The sequence below is a fragment of the Herpailurus yagouaroundi genome, unplaced genomic scaffold, assembly GCF_014898765.1.
Source record: "Herpailurus yagouaroundi ecotype Mexico unplaced genomic scaffold, PumYag 160, whole genome shotgun sequence".
Taxonomy (NCBI): domain Eukaryota; kingdom Metazoa; phylum Chordata; class Mammalia; order Carnivora; family Felidae; genus Herpailurus; species Herpailurus yagouaroundi.
In genome coordinates this window covers 43,143,099-43,158,208 of record NW_024412401.1, presented here as the reverse complement: position 1 = coordinate 43,158,208, position 15,110 = coordinate 43,143,099, and positions in this window count along the sequence as shown.

Here is a 15,110-nt window from a genome sequence, read left to right as displayed (position 1 = left end):
GAGTTTTCAAGCTGTCACCAGAGCGTCAACAAACGCTCCATCTGTCGGTGGTGCGGCCGGGCCGAGGCCTCGTGCGAGGGGCTGGCGTTCGCCGGGCCGCGCGGGCCCGAGGCGCAGAGCCCCTGGCCGGGGGTCACCGGGATGGGTGCCGGGAGCTCGGGGTCCCGAGGTGGTGGGCACCTCGACCGCAGACCGCGGAGGAAGCCTTCCTGCCCCCCACTGCTGTTTCGGAGCCAAGAAGCCTTTTCTTTTCCTCCTTATCTAAAAGAGTCCTCAGGAATGAATTATATCGGCTCCGCACGGCTGTCAGCGTGAACTTTCTACAGCGCACATCACCTTGCTGCTTGACTGTCACTGGCTCCCCGTGGCCTTCGCGCCAGAGTCCGCCCTGCCCACGACTGAGCCTCATTTCTCCCCAGCCCTCCCCTTGGCCCATGGCACTTCAGCCAAGAGGACCCGCCGAGGCCTTTCCCATGCACCACGGGGCTCCCTCGTGCCCCTGGGCCTTCGCGTTTTCCATTCCCTCTGCTGGAACCCGCCTCTCCTTCTCATCCTTCGAGACCGGCGGGGTGACGTACCTCTCGGAGCCCTCGCCCTGCTTCTGCGTTTCTTCCACCAAAGTGTTTTCGAAAACCCTCTGCTTGTGAACGGATTAACGAATGGTTCTTCGGCAACTCGGTGTAGGGTACGTAGTTTGTTTGCGGGCGCATCGTCTCAAGCTGCAACGGTCATAGAACCTTGGGGTCCGAAGGGACCTCAGGGACCTCTCAGAGTGTAGGAATGCATGCTAGGGCGGCCCAGACAGGTGGGTTCTCTTGCATACTCGCGGGGATGGGGAGCTCACTCTCCTAAAGTAGACACTCTTGGCGGACAGGTCTGATTGTTCCATTGCTCTCCGGGCTGGGCGACGATTGGACCCTGCCACGTGCATGGGAGTAGAATCTGGCCCCTCTACGGTCAGGGGCTTGACCACAAGGGTTCCCCCAGGCCTGGCACTCTCAGGGACACACCGCGGAAGGCAGCACCTGCTGACTGCTCTTTGACTCTCTGTCAGCTGCTAACATTTCACCACTTCGCGCGCGCGGCTGCCTCCACCTGCAAATCCCTTTCCCCTGGCTGCTGGCCGCGACGAACTCCTATGGATGCCGCAAAACCCTATTTGGAGGCCACCTTCCGTCTGAAGCTTTTCCAGACCATCCTTTCCTTGTGAGCCAGGTTAATCCTTTCTTCGAGACCCCTTTGCAAGGGCGGTACTGTATCTACCACAGTGTGTTTGAATAGCCCTTCTCTGCGGTTGTGTTTCTTCCGTAAATTTTACAAGGCAGGGACGTTTTGATTCCTCTCTGTCCTCCGCACCAGGGACATGAGCCTGGCAGGCTCACGTCCCTGCCTTCCTAACTGCGTCGCTGCACTTCTGACCCCACTCTCTCTCCTCCCTTATTTCAAGTGAAAATGACAGCGGTCCTTAATCAGAACTTCTTAATCATACCACATTATCCTTCCGAGATGCTCTTACCTCCAGGAACCCATTGATTCCCCACTCTAAATTACTATAATTACCACAAATGATAAAATAGCAGCTTTCTCAGTTTTCTTAACCCTTGCCAATTTGCATATGCTAATGCACGAATATCTCCCCTCGCCCCCCACCCCCACCCCTCCTGCTGGCTTTGCCAAGACAAGTTTTACGCTGGCACTTATTTGGCCCCCACTTCACCTTGGGGTTGGATCCAGGCAGAGAGGACGGAAGTTTCTAGAAATTTCCAGCCCACCCAAGGAATGAAAACAATACATTTCTTGTCGTATAAAGCATGGAGGACACATGGAAAGAGATCTTCTGTTGGCTCAGGAGAAGGCAGGGTGCGGGGAGGAGAGGGCACCCTCCGCTGAGAGACAGGCAAAACCTGGGTTCACTTGCTGCATCTGATTGTCCTGGTCCGGTCCCCTCGCTCTCTGAGCCTCCCATCCCTCTTCTGGAAACTGGGAGGTTATATCCACTTGGCAGTTTGTGATGAGGAGGAAATATGATCTTTTCTGTTTGTTTTTAAAAATGATGGTAGAATACGTATAACAGAAAGTTCACCATCCTAACCATTTAAAGTGTATGTCCCAGTGGCGTTGAGTACATTCATGATGTTGTGCGATCACCACCTTCTGTTTCCAAAACTCTTTTCGCCTCGCAAAACTGAAATTCTGCACCCCTGAAACACTCATTCCCCATCCTCTCCCCGCCCCCTGGCCCTGACACACCATTCAACTTTCTGTCCCTATGAACTTGATCTTTCCAGGCACCTGGTACGCACAGAATCACGTGGTATTTTTCTTTTCGTGGCTCCCTCATTTTACTTGGCATAACGTCCTGAGGGTTCATCAACGTTGCAACAGATATCAGAATTTTCCTTCCTTCATTTTTTAAGAAAAATATTTATTTATATTTGGGGGGGGTGACTGAGGATTTGAAGTGGGCTCAGTGCTCACAGCAGAGATCCAGAGACGGGGCTTGAACCCATGAGCCACGAGTCCATGACCTGACCTGAGCTGAAGTCAGATGCTTAACCGACTGAGCCACCCAGGCACCCCAGAATTTCCTTTCTTTTTCATGTGGGCAATATTCCATACATCACCACGTTTTGCTTATCCAATCATTCATCGTTGGATACTTGGGTTGCTAGAAATACACTCTTACCGGTTAAAATATCTTCTACAATTTACACACAGCACATTTTTTAAAATGCTTATTTATTTTTGAGAGAGAGAGTGCACGTGAGCTGGGGAGAGGCACAGAGAGAGGGAGACAGAGAATCCCAAGCAGTCTCTGCACCGTTAGTGCAAAGCCCCCAACGTGGGGCTCGAACCCACGAACCATGAGATCATGACCAGAGCCGAAGTTGGATGCTCAGCAGACTAAGCTACCCAGGAGCCTCCAGATAGCACAACGTTAGGAGGCGGAGGTGGTTAGGACTGCGAACTGTGGTGTTACACTTGACCTTGAATCCTGGCCAGGTGTCCTCTGGCTCCTCACCTCAGAGTCTGTCCCATGGGACTGCTGTGAGGTTAATGATCTAAGGCACATAAAGGGCCCAGCACAGGGATTGACCTACAGGGAGCATTCATTCTCTTAGTCATTCATTCATTCAACAAATCTTTACTAAGTACCTACTATGCTTTAGGCACTGAGCTAAGTGCTTGCCATAGAGCAATGTGTGTTGGTCACAATGCCGACCTCAAGAAGGTGAGGCAGAGTATAATCAAATAAGTAAGAGAAAGTACATCATGCCAGACAGACAATCCGTAAGTTCTCTGGATTGACATGGAGCAGATTAAAACGGATAGTGAGTGCTGGGGGAGGGTGCTATTACATACAGGGGGGACGGGGAGGGTCTCCTGAGGACCCAGGGTGAGCCTGGTAAGGATTACTAGACACGGAGAGGAGAGAAAATGCAAAGGCTTCAGGGTGGAAGCATGCCTGGCGTGTTCTAGAAGCAAGAACGTGTCTGGTATGGCTGGAGAAGTTTGAGATAGAGCGTAGCGGAGATAAGGGCAGAGAGGTAGCTGGGGGTTAGAGCTGCAGGGCCAGGTGAGCCAGGGGAGGAGACCAGCTGGCTCGGAGGAACAGAGAAGTGAGAGGGTCTGACTCCTATTTAAAAAGCATTGCTCCGCCTGCCAAGGTGAGAATCAACCATAGTGTGGGCGAGGGTGGAGATAAGAAGACCTACGACTGAAATAATCCAGGCCAGGGATTGGCAAATGTTTTCTACACAGTTCCAGAGAGAGAGCAAATGTGCTTGGCTTTTTGCTCTCTGCCGTAATTACTCTGTGGGCCATGCTGGCTTTAGCTAAATGATGGTGAGTTGGACCAGGGTGTGGCAATGGGGTGGTGGCAAGGGGCTGGATATTGGACATATTTTGAAGGTAATATCAGCAGGATTCATTGTTGAGATGAGAGAGTCTGTGAATATAAGAGAGTTTTTTTTTTTAAGGTGTGAGGGGAATTAGGATTCTGGTTTCAAACATACTAAGTTTGAGATGGTCCTTGGACACCAAAGGTGTATGTATGAGCTGGAAGTTTGGGAGAGAGACTGAGGATGGAGGTAGGAATGTTGGAGTTGTCAGCATCTAGATGGGTTTGAAGATATGAGATTGAAAGGAGAGTGGACAGAGAAGAAAAGGCCATCAAGGCCTGAGCCCCGGGGTGCTCATAGAGATGAGAGCCAATCCAACCAGTCAAGGAGACTAAGGAGTGGTCACTGAGGTGCAAGGAAAACCCAGAGAGTGTGGTGTCCTAGAAGCAAAGAGAAGGCAATGTTTCTATGGCGGGGATGATCAATTTGCTAAATGTTGCTGCTGTGAGTTTTTGTCTACCAGAAACCCCAGTATGTGAGCTTATTTGGAAATAGGGTCTTTGTAGACGTTAACTAGCTAAGATGAGGTCATGCTGAATTTGGGTGGCCCTAAATCCCATGGACTGATGTCCTCTAAGAAGAAGAGTGGACACATGAGACACATGTGAATGGAGGCAGGTAGAGAGGTTGAGGAGAGGCAGCCATACCCAAGGAACGCCAAGGAAGGCCAGCAGCTACAAGAAGCTGGAAGATGCAAGGAAGGAGCCCTCTCTGAAAACTTCAGAGGTAACAGGACCCTACTGAAACTTGGATCTGGATTTCTGGCCTCCAGGCTGTTGTAAATAAGATTCTCTTCTTTTAAGTCACCTAGTTTGTGGCACTTACTTTCAGAAGCCCTGAGAAACTAACACATGTTGCCAATGGGTTAAGTAGGATCAGGACAGACAAAGGACCTTGGGTTTGGTAACGCTGGATGACCTTGACAAGAGCTGTTTTCACTAAAGTGGTGGGTGTGAAAGTCTGTCTGGAGTGGATTCCAAAGAGAATGAGAGGGAAGGCATCAGACACCATGAGCATAACCCATTCTTTCATTTTAAGGAGTGGGGAGGGATGATGTAGTTAGGGAGGAACAGGAGAAAGAAGACATGACTTAAGGTGATGGAGACAATCCAGCAGAGATGCAAGAAATGATGGCACAGGACAGGGGGGAGAATGAGTGGCATCCTTGGGGACTACATTAGTGGGCATGAGGAGAGGCTGGAGCATGGGGAGGTCTTTCATAGCAGTTGGGGGGAAAGCAGTGAGCTCGGGTGGGTGTGGCCGGCACATGTGATGAAGGGACTGAGGTTCTTTTTTGGTTGCTTTTATTGTCTCGGTAAAACAGGAGTCAAAGTGATGAGCTGCGAGTAAGGCTAGGGAGGAAGCAGCAAAGGTTTGCGTGGAGATGGGGTGAGTGACCACTTGGGGGAGTGTGTATATGTGTTGGTGATTCTCACTGGGGAAGTGTATTTGTATTTCTGGGCAACCCAAAGAACCCACTTGAGCCCAGTGGCCATGAGTTCCGTGGGGGCAGAGTCAGCAGGGTTGTGTGTTCCTCTCTCATCACATTCAGCTGCCAGGTCCAGGTTGAGGGCAGGTGGAGAATTGGATTAAACCAGCAAGTGTAATGAAACAAAGACGTGAACAAGGCAGTCAGGTTTGTATCAGTTATCTATTGCCGTGTAACAAAACCACCCTAGTATTTGGTGGCTTAAAATCACTCATTTTTCTCGTGAGTCTTCAATTTTTGGCAGGGCTTTGGTGGGGACAGCTTGTCTCTGCTCACCTGGGGTGGCTCGACTGGGGAACGGAGCATTTACTTTGAAAATGGGGGAGTAGGCAGAAAATAGCCCCCAAAGATATCAGGTTCTAATGCCTGGAACCTGTCAATGTTACCTTATTTGGAAAGGGGTCTTTGCAGGTATGATTAAATTAAGGATCTTGAGACAGGGAAGTTATTTTGGACTGGTTATCCCTGTGGGGTGTGAATGTAATCACAAGGGTTCTCACAAGAGAATGGCAGAGGGAGATTAGACAGATAGAAGAGGTAGAGGCAACGGGACCACAATGGAAGTGGCTGGAGGAATGTAGCTATGAATCAAGCAATGCCTGGAGCTACCAGAAGCTGGATGATGCAGAGAATGAATTCTTCCCTAGAGCCTCCAGAGGAGTGTGGTCCTGCTGACACCTTGATTTTGGACTTCTAGTTTCCAGAACTGTGAGGAAATAAATTTATATTGTTTTAAGCCACAAACTGTGTGGTCATTTGTTACAATAGCCCTGGGAAACGAATACAGATGGTGACTCTTGTGTCTAGCAAGTTGCTTCTGCCCATCATCCGTGAGTTCAGCTGGCCCTGAAGGGTGACAGCCTTCATTCCTCTCTACCTGGACCTCTTGTGGCATGGTGGCTGGGCTCTAAGAGTGGGCATCCCAACAAAACAAGGCAGAAGTGATCTAACCTTTTTGACAGCCTGGGCATCACTTCTGCCGGAATCATAGCCCCACTCTGGTTCAAGGACAGTTCTCAAGGGGAGGGGTGTGAAAGTCACATAAGAAGCGGATGTGAGATGGGAGGTGCTGCAGCCAGATTTTGGAATGTGATACAACGAGATGATGATAATGATAATGATGATGGTGATGGCGATGATCGGCCGTGACTTCTTGGTTGGGCCAAGAGGGCAGTGAGGACACACTGGGCAAAGGGCAACGAAAGGGTGGCAGAACCAACGGACCCTAGAACCTAGTGAGGTGGAAAAGCTGTCGGTCCTGGAGTGAACAGAGCTCAGAGAGTGAGATTCTTGAAACTGAGGTTATGGAGTGAGGACAGTTATTGGCAATGATAGAGTTTAACCATGGCAGTGAGTGACTGGGGCGTGGATTTGGCAAGAGAGGAAGTCCAAGAATGACAAAACAGGCTGTCGAGTGGAACACTCACGTGAATCTTGAGACTGAGTCTGTGTTGGAAAGAGTGCCAGTAAGCCAGGAGTGAGAACCTCTAGGGATGCAGGGATAGTGATGGCCACGAAAAGGAGGGGGTGTGTGTGGGTGCTTTAATATGAGGGGAGGAGCCTCAGAGCTGGAGGCCTTTCAGGAGGGAGGCAGGGTTCTGGATGCGGCAGTGTGGAACAGTGAGGAACAGTGTGAATAGCAGAAGGAGTGTGGGAGAGAAGTGGGTCCTCCTGAGAGAGCTTCGGGGGAAGAGGGTTCCTGTGGGGATCAGGTTTTAGTTGGAGCCAGGAGGTGAATGTTTGCAGAAGTTTAGTTGAGGATAGAGGGAGTTTCCGAGGGCATAGTGGGAGATTTTGGTAAGGATATAGAACCCAGGGGCATGAAGGTGTGCTATGTGTCCAGGGGGGACTCAGAGCTCAGCAGATCTTCATTATTACTATCGTGGTCATTAATTTTCAGGTCAGGCTGCTGATGTTATGGATGGGGAAAGGGCATTATTTCACTTGTCATGTGATGCTGTGATTATCCTTTTCCTGGTTTCCCTACAGGGCTGGGAGCTCCTGGAGAGCAGGGTCTTTGGAATCCCCAATAGCCAGCACGACGCTTAGCCCGGAGAATTTATCAGATGGCATGTGTGGAATGAAAAAGAGACATACTGACTTACCTACGGTCACAAAATCACCTGGATTCCTGGTTCTCAGTTTTCTTTGCACGCTTGCAAATCTAAATTCCTCTAATTCTTGGAGTGCTTGCTTCTTTCCTTTATCTCTTTCCCTTTGGCCTATTTATTTTCCAGTGAGATCCGTAGCCCCAGATGGGATTTGAAACCCAGAACCTCCATCAATGTTCAAAGCGTCCTTCGTTTTGCTCATGTGTGATCTTCAAAGGGCCCTTTTCTCCCACAGTGATCTTCCCCGGGGGGATCCTGGCAGGCCCTAAGATAAGAACTGCAGGCTGGCTAAATGGGTTTTCTCGGCTAATAGAATAAACAGGCAAGAAAATAGGGAAAGAGGCAGGTAACTCTGGGGCTCCTTTGTCGAGCGTTTTGGACTTCGCACTGGGGGCTTCCTAAGTCCATTAGCCTCTGTTAATTTCTCTCATGCTTCATGGTGAAGGGGATGGAACTGGATGGAAATACTCCTTAAGTGGGGTGACTCACACCCGAAACTGACGGGCTGGGCTAAACCCATCTGGGAAAAGAAAAGGACCTTCTCAACCCCTCCAAACGATTTGAGGAGTAGGAGGAGAGAGAACCCCATGCTCCAATGCCAAATTCTTGATCACAGATTCCCTTCTGAGATGCTGTCAGCTGGGCGCTTAGAGCAACCCCTCTTCAAGCCGGGATTTGGAAAGTGCTGGTAAGTCACTGCTCTGTGATCGGCTCAGAAGCAACGGGTTCCATGCCTTCATTCTTCCATCTGAAAACTTCAGAGGCTGGCCAGGCATCAAGGGGACGGAGAGACAGATGAGTACAAGACGGGACTATCAGTTCCACCATGAGAGAGATTGGGGGGTGTGTGTGCACGTGCGTGTGCGTGTGTGTTGAAAGGAAAGATGAGGATGTGAGGGAAGAGAGAAAGACTCAGACGCAAAAAATGCAAAAAGCAGAATCACCAGTAGAGGCCAGCAGGTTAAAGTGCCTCCTCTGGCCCCCGAAAGAAAACACTCATCTTTTGGAACAAGACAAGGCAGGAGGGACAGGGGGTGAAATCTCAGTCTTTAGAGGGGCGCCTGAGTGGAGTCGGTTGAGCGTCCGACTTCAGCTCAGGTCATGATCTCACAGTTTGTGAGCTCGAGCCCCGCGTCGGGCTCTGTGCTGATGGCTCAGAGCCTGGAGCCTGCTTCGGATGCTGTGTCTCCCTCTTTCTCTGCCCCTTCCCCACTCGGGTTCTGTCTCTCTCTGTCTCTCAAAACTAAACAAACATTAAAAAAAAGAAAGAAAGAAATCTCAGTCTTTGGAGAGAGTTCTGAGAAAAAGGAATTGATTCTCCTTTTTGTGCCTTCCAAGGGAAGAAATGGCTCCCATGTGGGGTGGGTGTCCCGGGAAGACAAAAGAAGACACACTCTGCAAAGACATTTTCTGTCACCTTGAGCACCTCCAGCCGGCTGCTGCGGAGGGTGAACTCCCGATCTCTGCAGGGGCTGAGCCATGCGTGAAGACCATCCAACACGCTGCTGGGTTAGGGGGCCGCCAGGCCATCTAGGGCAGGGTGGTTGAGCCTTGGGCAAGTGCTGTTGGTGCCAGAACTTAACTGTATCCCAGCCTGTCTACCGTTCTACCTTCACTGCTGGAATCCCAGGCCAAGCCATCATCACCTGTCCCTGGATGGCTACAGTGGCCTCTTAACTGACGTCCCAGCTGATATTTTATTTTACCCCATGGGGGGGGGGTGGTGCAGTTACAGGCATAGATACCTGGTCTACCTGTCTCCCAGCCCCGATCTTGTCCCCATGATCCACCTGGCTTTCTGAGACTCAGAGTCTGCCCACAGTCACGTTGCCACTCTTGTACTCAGCACACTCCTGCCTTCCAGTGTGGGCCTCATAATACTGAAGCTTGTTTAAACCTGGCATTCAAGGCTCTTAAACACCAGGTCTCATTTTTTAATAATGTTTATTTATGTATTTTTGAGAGAGAGAGAGAGAGAGGGAGGGAGAAGGAGAGAGCACAAGTGGGGGAAGGGCAGAGAGAGAGAGAGAGAGAGAGAGCAAGCAGGCTCCACACGGTCAGCAAAGAGTCCCATGCGGGGCTCGAACTCACAACCGTGAGATCATGACCTGAGTAGACACCAAGAGTCGAACGCTCAACTGACTGAGCCACCCAGGGGCCCCAACACCAGGACTCATTTCATCTGTCCAGTTTTATGCTCTTGACTTTCAGCTGCCCCTTGACTCTGCTCAAACTGCTGCCTACCCTATCCCTCACAGTCCAGTGCAAACGTTTTCTTGGTGCGCCCTCAGCACCGGGTCGGTGCACGAGCAACGAATGCGCTAATTACAAAACAGCCCCTTTATATTCCTTAAAGGATACTGGCAGTGGTTTTACTAGAGATGTGCTTCCCGAAGTCACTTGAGTTGAACGTTCCCCTTGGGTGTTGACTCGTCTTTCCCTGTCACGTAAACTTTCAGGGCAGGAAAGATAATCTTCCTAACTCTCACGACACAGGGGGAAACAGAGCCCAGAGAAGCAGTGCGCTTTGCCCAGGCTGGGCGGCGAGTCCGTAGCAGAGTTGAGACTTGAACCCAAGTATGGATTTTGGCTGCAGAGAGCTGGTGGCTCAGCTCAGTTTGGATTCAGCCTGGGCAGGGAGCCCGTGGCGCGGTCTGGCTTGGCCGTGCCCCCGGGCACGGTGTGCGTGGCAGCAGCTGGAGGCCATAAGGGGCGTGTGTGTCTCTCTTGCTCACACCCCCATCTACAAACATTATCCTTGGAGGCAGCCTCAGCTGGGCTGGTACACCCAGGTGGCTGTCCCAGGTGCCAGCCTGCATGCCCTGAAGCCTTCTCTGCCACCTCCTTACTTGGGAGGTCTGAGCTGAGGTTTCCATCAGGAGAGCGGGAAGGGGCTGAGTCCCTGCTGTTACCACCCAAGGCTGATGGGATCTTGGGTTTAGGTCGTCTTCCGGGTGCTGAGGTTCAAAGAGAGCAGTGCTGCCCCCTGCAGGGTATTTCGGGTATTTACGGGGGTTGTTTTTGGGTGTCCCAATGTTTGGGGAAGCTATTAGCAATTAGTGGGTGGGGCCAGATCTGCCCAGCATTCCGCCTTTGCGCCAGAAGATTCCACATTACAAAGAATCCACTTTGCATCTTCCTGAGCAGTTTTCACTCCTCTCCCTAGAAATGCGTGCAAGTGAAAAATCTGTTTATAGTTATGTATATCCAGACCCAAACTCTCTCATCTATCTATCTATGAATATATATAAAGAAAGTTATTTTGCGCATAGTTTTAAAATACGCCGAGCTTTCCAGGAATGCGACTACTTGGTAAATCGAGGGTAGGCTGTGCTTTGTTTTGTTCAAAACTTTACTAAGAGTGATTCACCATTTCAGAAAATTATACCGAGGATGGGAAGACTGCTGTTGATTTTAAGACACTGGTGCATTCCCCCTCGCCTCAGTCTGCCTTTGTAGTTATAAATATAGACAGGGGCTCTTTTTTTTTTTTTTTTTTTTTTTTTAGCCCTTATTTCAAAATGTCAAGTGTAAGGAAAAAGTATCAATCATATTCGGTTGAATGTTGTTTTGTGTCTCTTAAATCCCAACGTACTCATGAGTCTTCACTGAGGTCATGTTTGAGCGTAGAGTTATTAAAATATATGTTGTCTAATTATGACCTAGTCCTCTTATCTTTATGATCTGTCTTTCTTTGTAATATATGAATATTATTTATTTAACATATTATATACATAAAACAATTATGTAAGTAGGGTAGGCTCTACCTACCGATGTCAGTAGATACTACACTTTACTGTTTCTTTTTTTTTTTTTTTTAATTTTTTTTTTTCAACGTTTATTTATTTTTGGGACAGAGAGAGACAGAGCATGAACGGGAGAGGGGCAGAGAGAGAGGGAGACACAGAATCGGAAACAGGCTCCAGGCTCTGAGCCATCAGCCCAGAGCCCGACGCGGGGCTCGAACTCACGGACCCCGAGATCCTGACCTGGCTGAAGTCGGACGCTTAACCGACTGCGCCACCCAGGCGCCCCTACACTTTACTGTTTCATCAGAGTAAAGAGGATGTTAGGAACTAATTGTCATGAAAAGGGGGATTGGGGTCTGAGAGAATAATAAAATCTGCCGCCCCGTCTCTAGGAACACACATCTCATTTGTCGATAGCACTTAAATCCTGTCTTCTGGATGAAAAATCTTCTATTTTTTCCTTCCCGGAACGCTGACGAACATCCAGCTCTATGCTCTTCATTCATTCACTCATTAATTCAACATAGATTAAGACCTGCCACGTGCCAGGCACGATGCTAAGTGCTCGGTGCACAGTATCTCACTTAATCCCCGTGGCCACCCTGCAGAGGAGTTATGATCGTTCTCTTGTGGTCGTGGGTTCAGGGAGCTTCCAGGCCAGAGGAGGGGACAGACAAGCAAACCAGCATTGATGGCCCGCGGGGGTCAATGCTTTCATGGGGGGGGAAGCACAAGGGTCGCAGGACCCAGAAGAGGGGGGTCTTAATCCTCTTCCAGAAGGAAAGAAGGCTGGTTTAAGGATGGGTTCCTGACAGGTCGATGTCTGAGCTCAGTCTTAACACATGGGCAGGAGTCAGGCAGTGAGAAGAACGACATGGTTCTGGGCCAGGAGGGTGCAGGGGAAGGGCGGGAATGGCAGGCCTGGAGGGTTCCCATCTGTTCATGGCAGTTGGAGCCCAGAGTGAGTGGAGATGGTGAGAGAAGAGGCTACGGGCAGGGAGGAAGCGGCCTCTGTAGTGGTTCCCCAGGCTCCCTGGCTGCAGCCCTGAAGATCCTCACTTTGTCCCAGAGGCAATAGGGAGCCGCAGAAGGGTGCTTTCAGTGGAATGATGCTGTTGATGTGGTGGGTTGGAGTGATCACTGGTGTTACAATCTGGAGAATAATTGGTGAGGCTATAATTAAAGGCTAAGAGGCTACAGGTCAGAGGCTCTTTGCACAATTAAGTAATCCATTAATATCACAATTATTTCTTGATGATCTTCCATATTATAGTCACTGAATGAAGGCAGAAGCCCTCAAAGCCCCCAAAGTCAGAAGTCTGGCCTCTTAATTCCTATTATTAGCCCAGTATGGGCCAGAATTGAGACGTTAATTTGGTCCCTGGGCCCCACCCAGCCCATGGCCGTCTGAGGTCCCAGACGCTGGGTGCCTAAACCACTTATTTATTTACAGTGCTCATCCAATTACCGGTTCCTCAAAAGAGGCAGCAAGGAAGACATTTGGCTCCTGGCTGGTCCTTAATTTTGGATCATCTATTATTATCCTGAAACCGTTTCTAACTGACGGAATATTAATTGGCTGGGGCTCCAAGCAGATGAGGACACGAGGCTGTCATCACACACATGCTTGTCTGAGTTCATCCCCCGTGCACAGCCAGCAGTCCTGGCCCCGGGAGAAACACCCACTGTGCTGCCCAGAGTTCTCCTCGGAAAGTGGACTTGTTTGGCCTCAAGGCCAGTTAGTCACAGGGTGGCGCAGGAACCTGCGGGTGAGCAGGTGACTGGAGATGTCGGGGGAAAGGAGGTGCCTAGATGCATGACCCTGGGGAGACGGAAACGGAAGGTCAGGAGCCCTTCTGGTTAAAGGCTTCGGAGACCGACTTGCTGGTGTTTCACCGCTCAGCACATGTTCACGTAAGTACCTTTCGTGTACTGCAGAGGTCAAAACAGATGCGGCCCTTGTCCTTGGAGGCTTATGGTTTATCGGGGGATACAGATATTAAACGGCTAATTATTCAGATGATTATTTAATTACAATTGTGGATAAACGCCACGAAAGGGAAGTTCAGAGTGATAGGAGACGGAATCACCGTTGGATCTAATGTGATTTTGGGGTGGGCGTCCTTGAGGAGGAAGTTAGAGACGGGACTGGGGAACGGCCAGGTGTAAGATGGGAAAAGGCTGCAGTGGGGCAGAGGGCATAGTGGCTTTCAAGGCTCAGAAAAGGGCCACACAAGAAGACCAGCGACGGTGATGTGCAGACAACGAGCAAGACATGAACTTGAAAGATGGGGCATCTGCCGATGCATCTTCCACCTTCCCTTCAAATGGCTCAGCAGGAGACTATGTATTGGGGGTCCTCAAATACTTTGGCAGAAAGGTCCAACCAGACTCTTGAAGCTTATTTAGATACTGAAATCTATGAATGGGTTGTAGTTTGAGTGTTGACTCTGATCTGTTAATGGTGATTGCCTGGGAGTGTTCTAAGGAGAAGGATTCTGAGGCTCTCTCCAGGGTTAGTGATAGAGAGTGGCATGATTGATCAGTGATTATCTTATGGTTTTGGATTCTGTGGGCCACGCACGTGGATGGGGCAGTCTCTGCCTTGTCTTGCTAGCCTCTTGACCTTGTCTTTTGCAGAGGAGGGGCTTTCAATGCTAATGACCTCCAGCTTATCAACTATTTCGTTCATGGATTATACCCTTGGTGTTGTATCCAAAAGGCCGTTGCCATACCCAAAGGTCATCTAGATTTTCTCACACATTATCTTCTAGAAGTTTTATAGTTCTGCATTTTACATTCAGCTCTGTGATCCATTTGTGTGACTTTTTGTGAAGAGTAAGGTCTGTGTTTAGATGCTTTTCTTTTTTCTTTTTGCACGTGACTGTCCAGTTATTCCCGCACCATTTGTTGAAAAGACGATCTTTGCTTCACTGTATTGCCTTTGTCTGTCAAAGATCAGTTGACTGTATTTATGTGGGTCTGCTTCTGGGCTGTCTATTCGGTTCCACCGATTTGCCCATTCATTTACCAATACCACACTGTCTTGATTGCTATAGCCTTGCAGTATGTCTGCAGTCGTATAGTCAGTCCTACAACTTCGTTCTTTTTCAATATTGTATTGGTTATGCTGCAACGATTGCTTCTCCGTATAAGCTTTAGAGTCAGTTTGTTGATATGCACAAAATAACTTCCTGGGACGTGGATTGGCATTGCATTGAATCTACAGATAGCATCGGGAAGAACTGACATCTCAATAATATTAAACTTTCTATCCATGAACATGGAACCTATCTCCATTTAGTTCGTCTTTCTTTGATTTCATTCATCAGAGATTTGTAGTTTTTCTGATACAGATCTTGTATATATTTTGTCAGATTTACACTTAAGGATTTAATTATGGAGGTGTTAATGTAAATGATATTATATTTTTCACTTCAATTCTACTTGATTATTGCTGGCATATAGGAAAGCAGCTGAGTTTTGTATATGAACCTTATATCCTATAACCTTGCTATACACACTTATTAGGTCCTTTTCTTTTCTTTTCTTTTTAATATTTTTGTTAACATTTATTTATTTTTGAGAGACAGAGAGTGAGCTGGGAGGGGCCGAATCCAAGGCAGACTCCTGGCTCTGAGCGGTCAGCACAGAGCCAGACCTGGGGCTCAAACTCATGGAGTGCAAGATCACGACCTGAGCCGAAGTCAGACGCTCAACCGGCGCCCCGGTCCTTCGCTTTTCTGATGACAGACATTGTAACAGGTGTGAGGTGATACGACACCGAAAACTGCATACATTTTAAAAGGAATTGGGTGGATTTATTGTTGTTTGTTAGTTGTTTTGTGTGGTACTTATG